Consider the following 13,617-nt stretch of genomic DNA (forward strand, 5'->3'; position numbering starts at 1 on the left):
GGTTTTATGCTGATCATTTTTTTGAGTAGTTACCAATAGTGTCCACTGCCTTTAAATATTGTAGAGTAAATAAACCATTATAATAAAGGGTAAGCGGCACAATCACGGGTTTTTTTTTAAACGAAGGTGCAACATAGAGTGAAAAGGCGTAACCAACGAGTTAAAAAAAAGTCCTGGGCCTCCCCGGGGCTGAATTCTACGGGGATTAGAGATAGGCCCACAGTGTGAACAGGCGGCTCTGGCCCCAAAGCCCCTATAGAGCTATTTTTCCCCAGGGAGTTCATAAAGCCCAGGGGCCCAATTTCATAAAGCCTGATCACAGACACTTGCTAAGCATAGAAAAGTATTGCTTATGAGAAAACAGGTTACATTAAGTTTACATTGTTGCGACTGGTGCTCAACTCATTTTTTGCTTAGCAAAGTACTTTGTCAAGAAATATTATCTGCTTAACAGCATTATGAAATTTATATAAACTAGGTGTCGTTGCAAACAAACCAAGCTCTTCAGTTGTATGGTGTAGTTCCAGTAGTTTATACAAGTACCGCCCAAGGTTTGCTCTGTACGGTGTTTGGGGAGGATAAACAATACATACAAAATTGCAGGCAGCCAGAAGTCCGTAGTTCCAATGTCAGATCCGGTCAGTCCAGGAAACATACGTAAAATGCGGGTTATAATTTCACTCCTTTCATTTCTAAATAAATAGAAGTGGCCCCCATACGAAAACAAAATCAAACAAACCCCAACGAAACCAAACAAACCAAAAACGAACCAAACAGACTGAGAAAAAAACAAGCAAAACCCATACTCTCGCACTCGATACATGAATCCTTTAAAAGGGCGACGTTCACGCTCACAAATCAAACAATTTGGCCAAAGTGGTTTTTGAAATCAGTTTTCGAGTTCTACCTTCGATTCAGAAGATTCTTATCCCATCATGATGAGTGGGTTCTTGAAGTTTGCCTTCGTGCTGGGCATGTGTGCCGTCGCGGTGACTGCCAAGTCCGTACAGGTTTGTCATTTTGTTTTTATTATTATGTCAGGGAAGTGTGACAGCCAAGTGTCATTCCTTTGATTTTTGAACTTCGCGAATGTTTTAATCATACAAATTAATTTAGACTCAATCAAACTTTGACCTGTGACAACAAGTATTTTCCAAAAGCTGGTATAGTGTTTTGAGATATCGCCGACGCTATTTCGCGGCTATGTCGACGCTGAAATGCATAATCCATATAATGGATTACACAGTCTGAGAACCGTATATAAAGGTACAGTAGAATTAAACTTTGTGGGCTAAAAACTGGAGTATCTTTCCTTTATTACCCAAGTCTTGGCCCAAGAGTGCTCGATATTGGATAGTGCGCGCAGTCGTAAGTCGCTCAAGCGCGCCCTCTACGGCATGATTTAATTTACTGGTGAGCTTGAAATCGAGACTATACTGGCAAGCAACTATAATTGCCAGTATAGTCTAGATTTCAAGCTCGCCAGTAAATTAAATCATACCGTAGAGGGCGCGCTTTAGCGATACTGTGCGCAGTACATCATCCAATATCGAGCACTATAGTCTTGAGCCAAGACTATATACTTCGGAGTAAAGTGATTATCAAAAAAAAATTATACCATCGAAAGCTGCTGTAAATTAATTTACATTTTCAGTGCAATTAAAGGCACTGTACAACTTTGGTAATAATTGTCAAAGACCAGTCTTCCCACTTGTTGTATCTCAACATTATGCATCAAATAGCGAACCTGTGAAAATTTGAACCCAATTTGTCGTTGAAGTTGCGGGAAGAGAATGGAATAAAAAACATAGATTGGTTGAATTCAAGGCCTCATGTGAGGTCTCAAAATTATTTCTAATATTTAAGTGAGAATGCTTCTTTCTTAAAAACTACGTTACTTCAGAGAGTGAACCGTTTCTAACACTGTTTTATACTATCAACAACTCTCTATTGCTCGATATCAAGTAAGTTTTTATGTTAATAAAGGTGTTTTTTATAAAGCAGGGGTGATTTGGGGCCGAAGTGTCAAGATCACTTTGTGGTATTAAAAAAAAATAAAATAATGGGTTTTGTGGCCGAGCGGATATTAAGAGCACCGCACTCTTGTGATTCTTTTCAGCAAAGTGTAGGTTCGGGGTCGTGACACTTGTGTCCCTGAGCAAGAAAGGCAGTGAACACTAATTGTAATTACTCAAAATAGTTAGTTATCATCATAAAACCTCAATTATTGACGAGTAATGGAGAGAGGTTGATGGTATAAAACAATGTGAGAAACGGCTCCCTCTGAAGTGACATAGTTTTCGAGAAAGAAGTAATTTTCCACTAATTTGATTTCGAGACCTCAAGTTTAGAATTTGAGGTCTCGAAATCAAGCATCTGAACGTACACAACTTCGTGTGAAAAGGGTGTTTTTTCTTTCATTATTATCTCGCAACTTCGACGACCGATTAAGCTCAAATTTTTACAGGTTTGTTATTTTATGCATTTATGTTGAGAGACTCCAAGTGTGAAGACTATAGTCTTTGACAATTACCAATAGTGTCCACTGTCTTTAACTATAATTATTGCTTCTCTCCACCCAGGGGTAAATGGGTACCTGTGAGGGCAGAGATGGTTATTGTGATTGATTTAGCCGAGTAGCGCATACTTTGCTGCACAAGGGAGCTGAGATGGTTCAAGGAATGATTTAAGGCCCGGTGACCAGGGGTAATAATGTGAAGCGGTTTGGGACGCCCTTCGGGTGTGAACAGCACTATATAAAACTGACTATTATTTTTTATTCAGTTTCTCTTTTCTTGTAATTGTTGATGGTGACTTTGATTGTTTGTAGATCCAAGATGTCGAGAGCTTAGCGATGACTGCCGAGGAGGAGGAATTCTTCTTGAAGATGGTGACAGTTGCACAGAAGGCAAACTACATGTACGGTTTGAGCTCGGACGCTCCTTTGTGTAAGTGCATGGCGCCTTTGATGTCTTTCTTTCTGTCTTTAAATTAAGTGATTCTTTAAAGCTATCTGTTAATCCAAACTTATAATTGATTTGATTTATATACTCAAGTCAATGTATATTCTTACTTATTTTGCTCTGCTGATCTCATTTATGTATTTGATCTGTAATGCAATCTGTATTCATGTAATTTAATCTAATTTCAAACTATTGGTTCAAGGTTAACATTGTATTGTGCATTTTGTTTATTTTGTTTTGCTGTTAATGTTACGTATTTTCAGCGTGTTTGTAATTATGAGGAGTGGTCTAAGTGTGAATAAAAAAAATCCTCCGTGAAAAAAAAAGTGAATGTTTGATTCATCTTTGTTTTTGCCTCGTTGCCATGCAACAAAAAATGTGCAATCGGGTTTTTTTCTTCACTATTTTCTCGTGACCCAGATGGCCGATCGATCTCAAACTTCTACAGGTTTGTCAGTTTATGGTGGATAACATAAAGTGTTAAATACACTGCCAGCAACTGTTTTGTTAGCAAAACCGATTCTGTAAATCAAGTGAATAAAAGTGTAGCGACGAGTTCTTAATCGGTCGTTTAAAACCTCGAAGGGTCGTGGCCGTGCGATAGAGGCCTTTATCGCACGACCACGACCCTGCAAGGTTTTGAACGGCCGTTTAAGAACGAGTCACTACTCTTTTACTCCCATAAACGCCATTTCGGTAAAAAGACGTAATACAAACTTTGTGAAAACTTATCATTTTCCCGACCTGGTGCATTTTTATGAGACAGTATTCGGATAAGTATTTATTTTGTGTGCGTAAAGCACCCTCGTATCCAATGGCTAAAATGGCGCGGCGTCAAATCGATCACTCCTGCGACCGAGGTTTTGGTCTTACCCACACAAACGTATTCTAAAACTAAACATAAACAGGCCCAGCTGAAAATTATCAACCGTTTGATGCGATCTCCACCAATATGAATAGCGAAACTGTCTGAGGTATTTATTAATGTTATTTTAAAGGCAGTGGACACTATTGGTAATTGTCAAAGACAAGCCTTCACAGTTGGTGTATCTCAACATATGCATAAAATAACAAACCTGTGAAGATTTGAGCTCAATCGGTCATCGAACTTGCGAGATAATGAACGAAAAAAACACCCTTGTCACACGAAGTTGTGTGCGTTTAGATGGTTGATTTCGAGACCTCAAGTTCTAAATCTGAGGTCTCGAAATCAAATTCGTGGAAAATTACTTCATTCTCGAAAACTATGGCACTTCAGAGGGAGCCGTTTCTCACAATGTTTTATACCCTCAATCTCTCCCCATTACCAAGTAAGGTTTTATGCTAATAATTATTTTGAGTAATTACCAATAGTGTCCACCGCCTTTAATAATATTTTCTTGTTATTGTTTTTATTCTTCAACTACAGTTGAGCGTGGAGCGACAGCGTACGGAGATTGCTCAGTGTCGGGGGATGTCGGGACCTGCAGTGGCGGCATCTCAGTTCCAATAAACCTTGGATTTTGGAAAACGACTATCAAAGTCGACGGTAATTAGTCTGATGTTTCTGAGTTTGGGTTCGAATCCCGGTCATGACACTTGTGTCCTTGACCAAGATATTTTACTATAATTGCCTTTCTACCCAGGGGTATAAATGGGTACCTGTGAGGGTAAATGTTGATATTGTGAATGACTAGCTCAGAGCGCGGTAACTCGCAGCACCGGCTGTATAATCCCCCATGGAGAGCTTACAGCGCGGTGTAGCTACGGGGACGGTACACTCATCCTCGATCCCAGAAGATGTGTTGAGTCAGTTTCTGGCGTTTATTCACGAGCCTTGTCAGATCATGGATGTAGAAATATTTCTACCTCCATTCAGGCTATGGCAGTAAAGAGCTGCTTGAGCGCTACCTACGACCGTTGCATGTGTATAATCGCACTGTGACTGTTGCATGAACGGCAGACAAAATAATAGGCAGCGCCTAACGACTTGTTATTAAGTCTAACCACCGGTTTGCTGTTCAAAACAAACGTCTCTCTCTCTAGTCGACTGAGGTCGGAATCATGTTGAGGCTCACCCATCCCTGTCTGTCTCTCATTAGGTTGCGAAGATCAGCTGGAAGCACCCCGATGCCCCAACTACATCTGTATAGCTTAGCTTCTTCTGTCTTCCCCTTTTCCTCTTTCCGTGTTTTGGTGACCAGTTGATTAGCTGAGAGACAGGTTTTTTTGTGTTTCTGTAAGAGTGCCCTGCTAGTCTCAGACGATGCTGTCGTATTTTGATGGATAGTTTTGGTTCATTGCCATACAGTTCTGTATTTGTCATGTGTTGACTCCAGTGAACATTTAGGCATTTCCGCAGAAGTTTTGTGTAGCACCCATCCAATTTCGCTTCGATTTCCCTTGTAACAAACGCTCACCTGTTTAATGTTAACATTTTCAGTGACAAAATTTGTCTGCGTTTTTGTTTTCCAGCTGAGCTAACTGTTGACTACATCCCGGAGAACTACGGCGTCTACATTACGCTGAAAATCAACGGGGACACTGTCGTTAGCCAGGAGGTGTCAGGTAAGCCAAGAATCTTGTCTTGTTTGCCCAAATATTGACCCTTCACAAATATCAAATCTGGCAACTATCCTTCTAGCTCAGCTTAACATTAATTATCCTTTAAGGATTTTAGAACATCTTTTCTTTTAATATTTTTTCTAACTCCGCCTAACATCTGTCCTTCTAACACTGCCTAACATATCTTAGCTCTGCCAAACACATCTCTCTAGCTTCGCCTCACATCTTTCTAGCTTCGCCTAACATCTTTCTAGCTCCGCCTAACATCTGTTCTTCTAGCTCTGCCTAACATATATTTCTAGCTTCCCCTAATATCTTTCTTTCTATACACCGCCTAACATACATCCTTTTAGCTTTAAGCTTCGCCTAACATTATTATATAGCTCTGCCTAACATATCTTTCTAGCTTCGTCTAACATCTTGCCTTTTAGCCCCGCCTAACATACATCCGACTACTTTAGCTTTTAGCTCCGCCTAACATATTATCTTAGTTCTGCCTATCTTTCTAGCTTCGCCTAACATTTAGCTTTCTAGCTCCGCCTAACGTTATATCTTTCTAGCTCTGTTGCTAACAAATCTTTCTAGCTTCGCCGAACATTTTTGTTTTACAAACTTCACATAGATCTCTTTCTAGTTCTGCCTAGCATTTTTGTTGCGCTAGGTGGTGGCTGAAGTTTTTTTGTTACAAAGGCAAGCCGCTAGAAGCTATCTGGGCCCAATTCCATAGAGCTGCTTATCAGCAAAAAATGAGATTACCAGCCAAGACTCCACTCAATTGTTATGCTAAGTAAACAACAGCTAAATACTAGTCATAAGCAATGTATATGGCATGACATTTTTGCCAGTAACTTGTGTAAAATAAGCGAGCTATTTTCGTGCTTAAGCAAATTTTTTGCTTAAGCAGCTCTATGAAATTGGCCCCAGGCTAATGTTTGGCCTCGTCTCCACGCGCTTTCCCGCTATGTTTATTCCTTTGCTATCCTTTTTGTTGTATACATGTATGCATTATATTGTCGTTCTGTAATTAATTTTGTGGACAGTGTTTGTGGAAATAAATGTGAATTGAATGGGAGACTTTTGGGACGCTTGGTGGCAGCAGACTTACCAGGTAAATTTCATTGTTCTCGGTCATGTGCGCACGCTCAGAACTACGCAAACAATGGAAACTTACCTGGTAAGTCTGCTGCAACCTAGCGTCCCAAAGTCTCCCATTGAATTGAATTGAATTGAATTGAATTGAATTGAATTGAATTGAATTGAATTGAATTGAATTGAATTGAGTTGACTTATCTTTTACAATCCATTGTTCTATGTTAATGTGTGCATACTCAGAAATACTCAGAAGTATACGCAAACAATGAAATTTTACCCGAGTGTTCCAAAGTCTCTCATTGAGTTTACATGTTCTTTCTTACTGGAATACTGGAAGAGGGGACACTGGGTGGCAGCAGACTTACCGCCGTGTAAATCCATGATTGTCGGCAGTGTGCGCATGCTCAAAAATACGTAAACATAGGGGTGCGTTCGTTTAGCTTCCCTGGGTCGCACCCGGTGTGTGGCGGGTTTTTTTCCCAGGACGAACGTGGGTAATTATCTGCACACGTTTGTCCTGGAAAAAAAACACGCCACACACCGGGGTCGACCCAGGGAAGCTAAACGAACGCACCCAAATAGACTCCTGTTCGCAAAACACCCATTGCGCAAGCGTAAACTGTTGAATGAGATGCATGCTGGTCTAGCTATGGATCAACCTGGGCGCTAGCTAGACCAGCATGCATCGCCGTCAAAGCCTACAGAAATTTACCTGGTAATCTGCTGCCACCTAGCGTTCCAAAAGTCTCCCAGTGTTTTAAACCTTGAACACCCAGTAGAGTTAGGCCGGATCCGAATTGGCGGCTACGGCCACGGCTATGGCCTGATCGCCGCGTCATCATGCATTGAAGTATAGGACGCCCTTAGCAACACCCCTGGGAACGGTCGTAGCCGCAGCCGTAGCCACCAATTCGGACGCGGCCTTAGTCAGGGTGGATATGTGAGCACTACTTAAAGGTACTGGACACTATTGGTCATTACTCAAAGTGGTTATCAGCATAAAACCTCACTTGGTAACGAATAAAAGAGAGATGTTGATGGTATAAAACATTGTGAGAAACGGCTCCCTCTAAAGAAGCAACGAAGTTTCCACGAGTTTGATTTCGTAACCTCAGAATTAGATTTTGAGGTCATGAAATCAAGCATCTGAAATCAAACAACTTCGTATTAAAAGGGTGTTTTTTCTTTCATTATTATATATCTCGCAACTTCGACAACCAATATTGCGCTCAAATTTTCACAGGTTTGTTATTTTATGCATATGTTGAGATACACCGAGTGAGAAGACTGGTCTGAAAATTACCAATAGTGTCCAGTGTCTTTTTAAAGACTTTAAAGTCTTTATTACAATTATTATTACTTGTTTTATTGTTGTCCATTTTGTTTTACTCCAGCTAAAAACCCGCCATATCTGTGCTACGGTGTTGCGAAGTTCCTGACCGTATGTCTGAAAATTTCAGACATCGACATAAGTGGTAACGACTTTCACGGATGCTTTGGTATTGTAGGCAGGGTCGCGTTTATCGACGTTGCGAACTTGAACCTTGGATGCATCGACGTCTAAACCCCCCCCCCCAAAAAAAAAAAAAAACCAAAAAAAAAAACGGTGTTTTCCCCCTAAAAACCAACTTATCGGTAACTTTCCCCATATGACACATGACGTTAAGATTATCACTAGCTATCGAAAGATTACATAGGCTACACTACACTCTAAAAACAGTGTTTTAGTTTTCAACACAATTCTATAAAATAAAAAAATTAAGCTTTGCACCCACTTGTTTTTACATGTATAACCTAAAACACGTTCAGATTCTTGTGTGTGTTTGTACGAACCACTTTGAGCAGGTGTCAAAATAATGATAAACACATTCATATAAACATGTTTAAAAAGTGAGTACGACATAACTAAACACAGTTTTAAAAGGAGTGTGTTATTAATTTACACCATCTTATAGTTTAAATTGATACAAGTATAAAGTAGCATTTCATACCCACACCTGTGAAAAATCAAACAAACCCTGGATCTTGATCTAGTGATATTAATTAACTCTAAACGTGTATACTTTGGACAAGATTTTGCTTACAGCTAAATTGTATCTCGATTAAGTAATTAAACTAAGCAATGGTGACCTTATTGGTTTTTATTATTAATGATTCATTATTCCATGATTGTGTTACCTTTTTAAAAACCCTCCTCTGCACACAGTAGTGAAACTGAGTTATACACAGACTAGTCCTGAAATCCAGGTTCCTTTAGGTCATATTCGGGTCATCATGACCCGCAGTATGTGTCAAAGTGACCCAGAAATGGGTCTATTTTACTGACGCAGATTCTGAGGAAAAAAATCAGAAAAGTTCTCATCTCACCAGAGGAGGGTTTGAATTGATTTTTATTGGCATCACATTCAGTTGATTATTATGAACAATACTCATAACTAAAAGGTGGTAGATATATTCTAGAACACTCGAGTTGATAAGTGACTTAAAAGTTTGAAAGACACATCCTTGACATGCCTAAAGCCCGGTTCATACTTCCTGCGAATGCGAATGCGAAGCGAATTTTGGTGATGCAACAATCGGTACGCGCTCCATTTCCCTTTGTGACGCAATGAAATTCGCATCGCACGAAGCATTCGCAGGAAGTATGAACCGGGCTTAAGACATTTTCTTCGGCAGCGTCTCACCTTTATCCTGTTCAAAAATTAAGTGTTTATATACTTTATATACAAGGCCATGAGGTTCAAAAGATTTCACAACGTTGAGTTTCCGACTTCAAAGTAAAATCAAAGTGGACATAATCTTTTTAAAAACTTTGTTGAGTTTTCTAAGCTGTACTTTACATCGTCTCAGTAGCCAAATATATAAAAATGATGACAATGAAAAAGAAAACGGTTTAATTGGTTTGTATTACTGTTTACGGTTGTATGGCTTCTGACTGGCACCCCGAACAAAGATATTGACAAAATAGGGACACCGCCAATATAGGGCTTAGATCATGGGCGTCAATCAGGGGGGGGGGGGGGGCAGGGGGACATGTCCCCCACCTTTTGGAGGGTGGGGGACACAATATCAAATGTCCCCCCCCCCCCACCTTTTTGACCACCTTTATCATGAAGCCCAAGTTTTGCAATGTGTAAGACGAAACCCTGTGTCCCTATATGGGCATTAATCCTGTGGGCTAAGGATGACACAATATCTCCTCTCAAAATTTGCCCTAGATTTTGGCCCTAGATTGCATCACAGAGCATCTAAAATGCAAAATTATTTTCCCGGGCCCTTAATCGGGCCCGCACCCCGAGCCGTAAAGGCTTCTCACACGCATGCTCCATCGTTGACAGATTTGTACCTCCCCCTTGAAAGAGTGGAAAGGACGTGTACCCCACCCCACCCCACCCCATTTTCGAAGGGTGGGGGACACAGTATCAATGTTACCCGTGTCGTTTGACCACCTTTATTATGAAAATCGTGTTTTGCACTGAGGAACTGTGGAGCACTGGAACACAAATATTCACACAGCTCATTGTTCTGTTTCGTTTGCCATTTTGGCCGCTAAATGGCCTAAAGATTGCACCACAGAGCATCTAAAAAGACAAAATTTGTTCGAGCCCTTGAGCGGGCCCGGACCCATGCCGTAAAGGTTTCACACTCACGTGCTCACTATTTGTCAGTATTTTCCCCTAAAACTTGGTTCATAGATCCGCACTTGAAGATGCTGTCAACCCAAAAGTTTCTACTGCTGCTCACATTTTACAGATGTTCTGTTCCGTTCTGTATGCCTCTTATTGGCCTAAGATTGCACCACAGAGCATCTATAATGCAAAATTTTCCAGGGCCTTTAAGCGGGCCCGGACCTATGCCGTAAAGGTTTTACACTCGCATGCTCACTATTTGTCAGTATTTTCCCCTAAAACTTGGTTCATAGATCCGCACTTGAAGATGCTGTCAACCCAAAGTTTCTACTGCTGCTCACATTTTCCAGATGTTCTGTTCCGTTCTGTATGCCTCTTATTGGCCTAAGATTGCACCACAGAGCATCTAGAATGCAAAATTTTCCAGGGCCTTTAAGTGGGCCCGGACCTATGCCGTAAAGGTTTTACACTCGCATGCTCACTCTTTGACAGTATTTCCCCCTAAAACTTGGTTCATAGATCCGTACTTGAAGATGCTGTCAGCCCAAAAGGTTCTACTGCTGCTCACATTTTAACAAACGTTCTGTTCCGTTCTGTTTGCCTCTTATTGGCCTTAAGGTTGCACCACAAAGCATCTAGAATGCAAAACATTTCCGGGCCCTTAAGCGGGCCCGGACCCATGCCACAAAGGTTTCGCACTCGTGAGCTCACTCTCTCCGGCAGATTTACCCCCTTAGACTTGGTTCATAGGTCCGCACTTGAAGATGCTGTCAACCCAAAAGGCTCTACGCTGCTGCTCATATTGTACAGATGTTCTGTTCCATTCTGACAGATTTGCCCCACAAAACTTGTGTCTTAGGTCTGGTGATGATAGGGATGAAAAGCCGTCTGAGCATTAGAATGCAGAAACAATATTGATATAACGAAGCTATAATTGAGTTGCTTTTTAGGTACAATAACCATGATAGCAAAAATAGGTGCATCATATAGCTTGAAATAGGCATTAAATTCCAACATCTGAGAGGGGGGGAACATCACCCTCAGATTCACTAGATTGCACCAGAGAGCATCTACGGGCTAAAAAAAATTTACGTAAATGTTATGTCCCCCCCCCCCCCCCCCCCACACACACTTCAAGACGGATTGACGCCCCTGGGCTAGATAGCTCAGTTGGTAGAGCGCCGGCACGTTAATCCGGAGGTCGTTGATTCGAATCCCACTCCTAGTCAATTCTTTGTTCAACCCCAAAAATCACTGTTTATCACGTTAGTTTGACCATTGACTTCAACACAGCACGTATTGCTAAGCGTGCTGGTGTTGGCGGGGAGCCAAACTAACTTTCGGTCCCCATGTTAAGGTTAAGAGTATGTAATTAAGTTTCAGTTTCACTTCTTGTAGCGCTGCAAATTTGTGCTGAACGGGGACAACTTCGGTCATGGCTCCTGTTCACTAGCCTGAAAATACCTGTCTTTATCCTTGCGATTCAGAATCATACGGTCGTTTGTATGACTTTATGACGAGAGAGGAAGACTGGTCCCCGGTAATTATCTGGTGAAGAGAGGTCACCAGATTTGGGTACTGGTATGGTGTTTAGAGTAACCCACTCCTCATGTAGCTCTCCCAACTCGTAGGCTTTGTTAATAAGCGCCAGAACTGTGTTGTCTAGTGGGACAAACTTGAGTAGCTCGGGTGTTACACCGTCCTCATCACAACTTTTCCCCGTCTTGATGTTTGTCTTGGCCTTCTGGTACTCCTTTAATGAGAAGGGACTACCAAGTATGGGCAGGTTGCTGAGCCCTTTGGCTACTTGTGCGTCCTCATCCACTATCTCGGGAGGGTTCCCTAGCAGCTTCTTTAAGTGTGCATGCCCCCCCCCCCCCCTGCGCTTGGGGCCTTGAGCTGGGCAGCTTGGAATACACATCTGCCAGAGATTTCATTAATCAGCTTCCAACTACTTGCATGCTGCTGGGCTTCATGCGCGTTCTCGACCCCTGCTATCTTCTGCTCCAGCTCCCCTCTCTCTCGATAGTGGCGTAGACGCCGTACAGCTCCTGCTCTCCAGCTTGTACTTATCCCGTAGGAGCTGAGAATCGTCTCTATTGTAGGCATGATTTGCCTCAAACATCCTCTGCCTTGCTGCGTGAACTCGTGGGTCGTTGCAGCTCTCCTTTTTCTTTCTCTTGACTTGCTTCATACAATACTTTTGCAGCATCGTGGTTCGCAGACACAAAGTAAGTGCTTGTAGAAATCTGAGAGATCGTCTTCGTCACTCTGTTGCACCTGGTACCTGTTCTTGACTTCAACAGCCTAGCGAGTCTGTAGCTCGCCCTACTCATAAATATACTTGGGCTTCCCATCTTCCCGTTTCGTTGGTGCTTACAAGCTGTGTGGCACTGTCGCTGTTACTACCCTGTGATCCGAGTACAGGGACCCGATCAGGAGCATGTCTACCCTGTGATCCGAGTACAGGGACCCGATCAGGAGCATGTCTACCCTGTGATCCGAGTACAGGGACCCGATCAGGAGCATGTCTACCCTGTGATCCGAGTACAGGGACCCGATCAGGAGCATGTCTACCCTGTGATCCGAGTACAGGGACCCGATCAGGAGCATGTCTATACCCTGTGATCCGAGTACAGGGACCCGATCAGGAGCATGTCTACCCTGTGATCCGAGTACAGGGACCCGATCAGGAGCATGTCTACCCTGTGATCCGAGTACAGGGACCCGATCAGGAGCATGTCTACCCTGTGATCCGAGTACATGGACCCGGAAGAGCTGTAGGCTTCACAGTAAGTTGTTGACACTGTTCCTCCACTTCCTACGTACAAGTACATAGTCCAGTTGGTGAGTCGGGTTTTGGGGTGATCTCCATGTCCACATTATACTGCCTCCATCCTTTTCTGGAACAGTGTGTTGGCGTCTAGAAGCTGGTGTTCCTCCACGACTTCGAGAAGTACTTGTGATATGGTAGTTTGCTGGTAACCTTTTTTCTGGTATGCATTATTTTCTTGTGCTTAGCTAGCTAACAGGTCTATGGAATAGGCAATGTAAAGAGTAGATTTAGACGAGTTGAGTGGGGGTTGGGGTTGGGGGGGGGGGGGGGTGATTCCACAGCTTTATATAAGTGTACACAAAGTAAAGCTTGAAAACAAACACTACCGCTGAACAGGTTTTGTGATGGCACTGATTATTTTAATTCATCAAACAGACTTCTTATTCCTTTATTTTTTACACAAGGGGCAAAAGATATCATGGAGGAAACATAATCACTAAAGGAAATGGACTTAATAACAAGCAATGGTATTATTATAAAACATTGTGAGAAACAGCTCCCTCTGAAGTAAACATAGTTTTTGAGAAAGAGGTAATTCCTCACTGAAATTTTA

Source organism: Asterias rubens, chromosome 22, assembly GCF_902459465.1.
Source record: "Asterias rubens chromosome 22, eAstRub1.3, whole genome shotgun sequence".
Lineage (NCBI taxonomy): Eukaryota > Metazoa > Echinodermata > Asteroidea > Forcipulatida > Asteriidae > Asterias > Asterias rubens.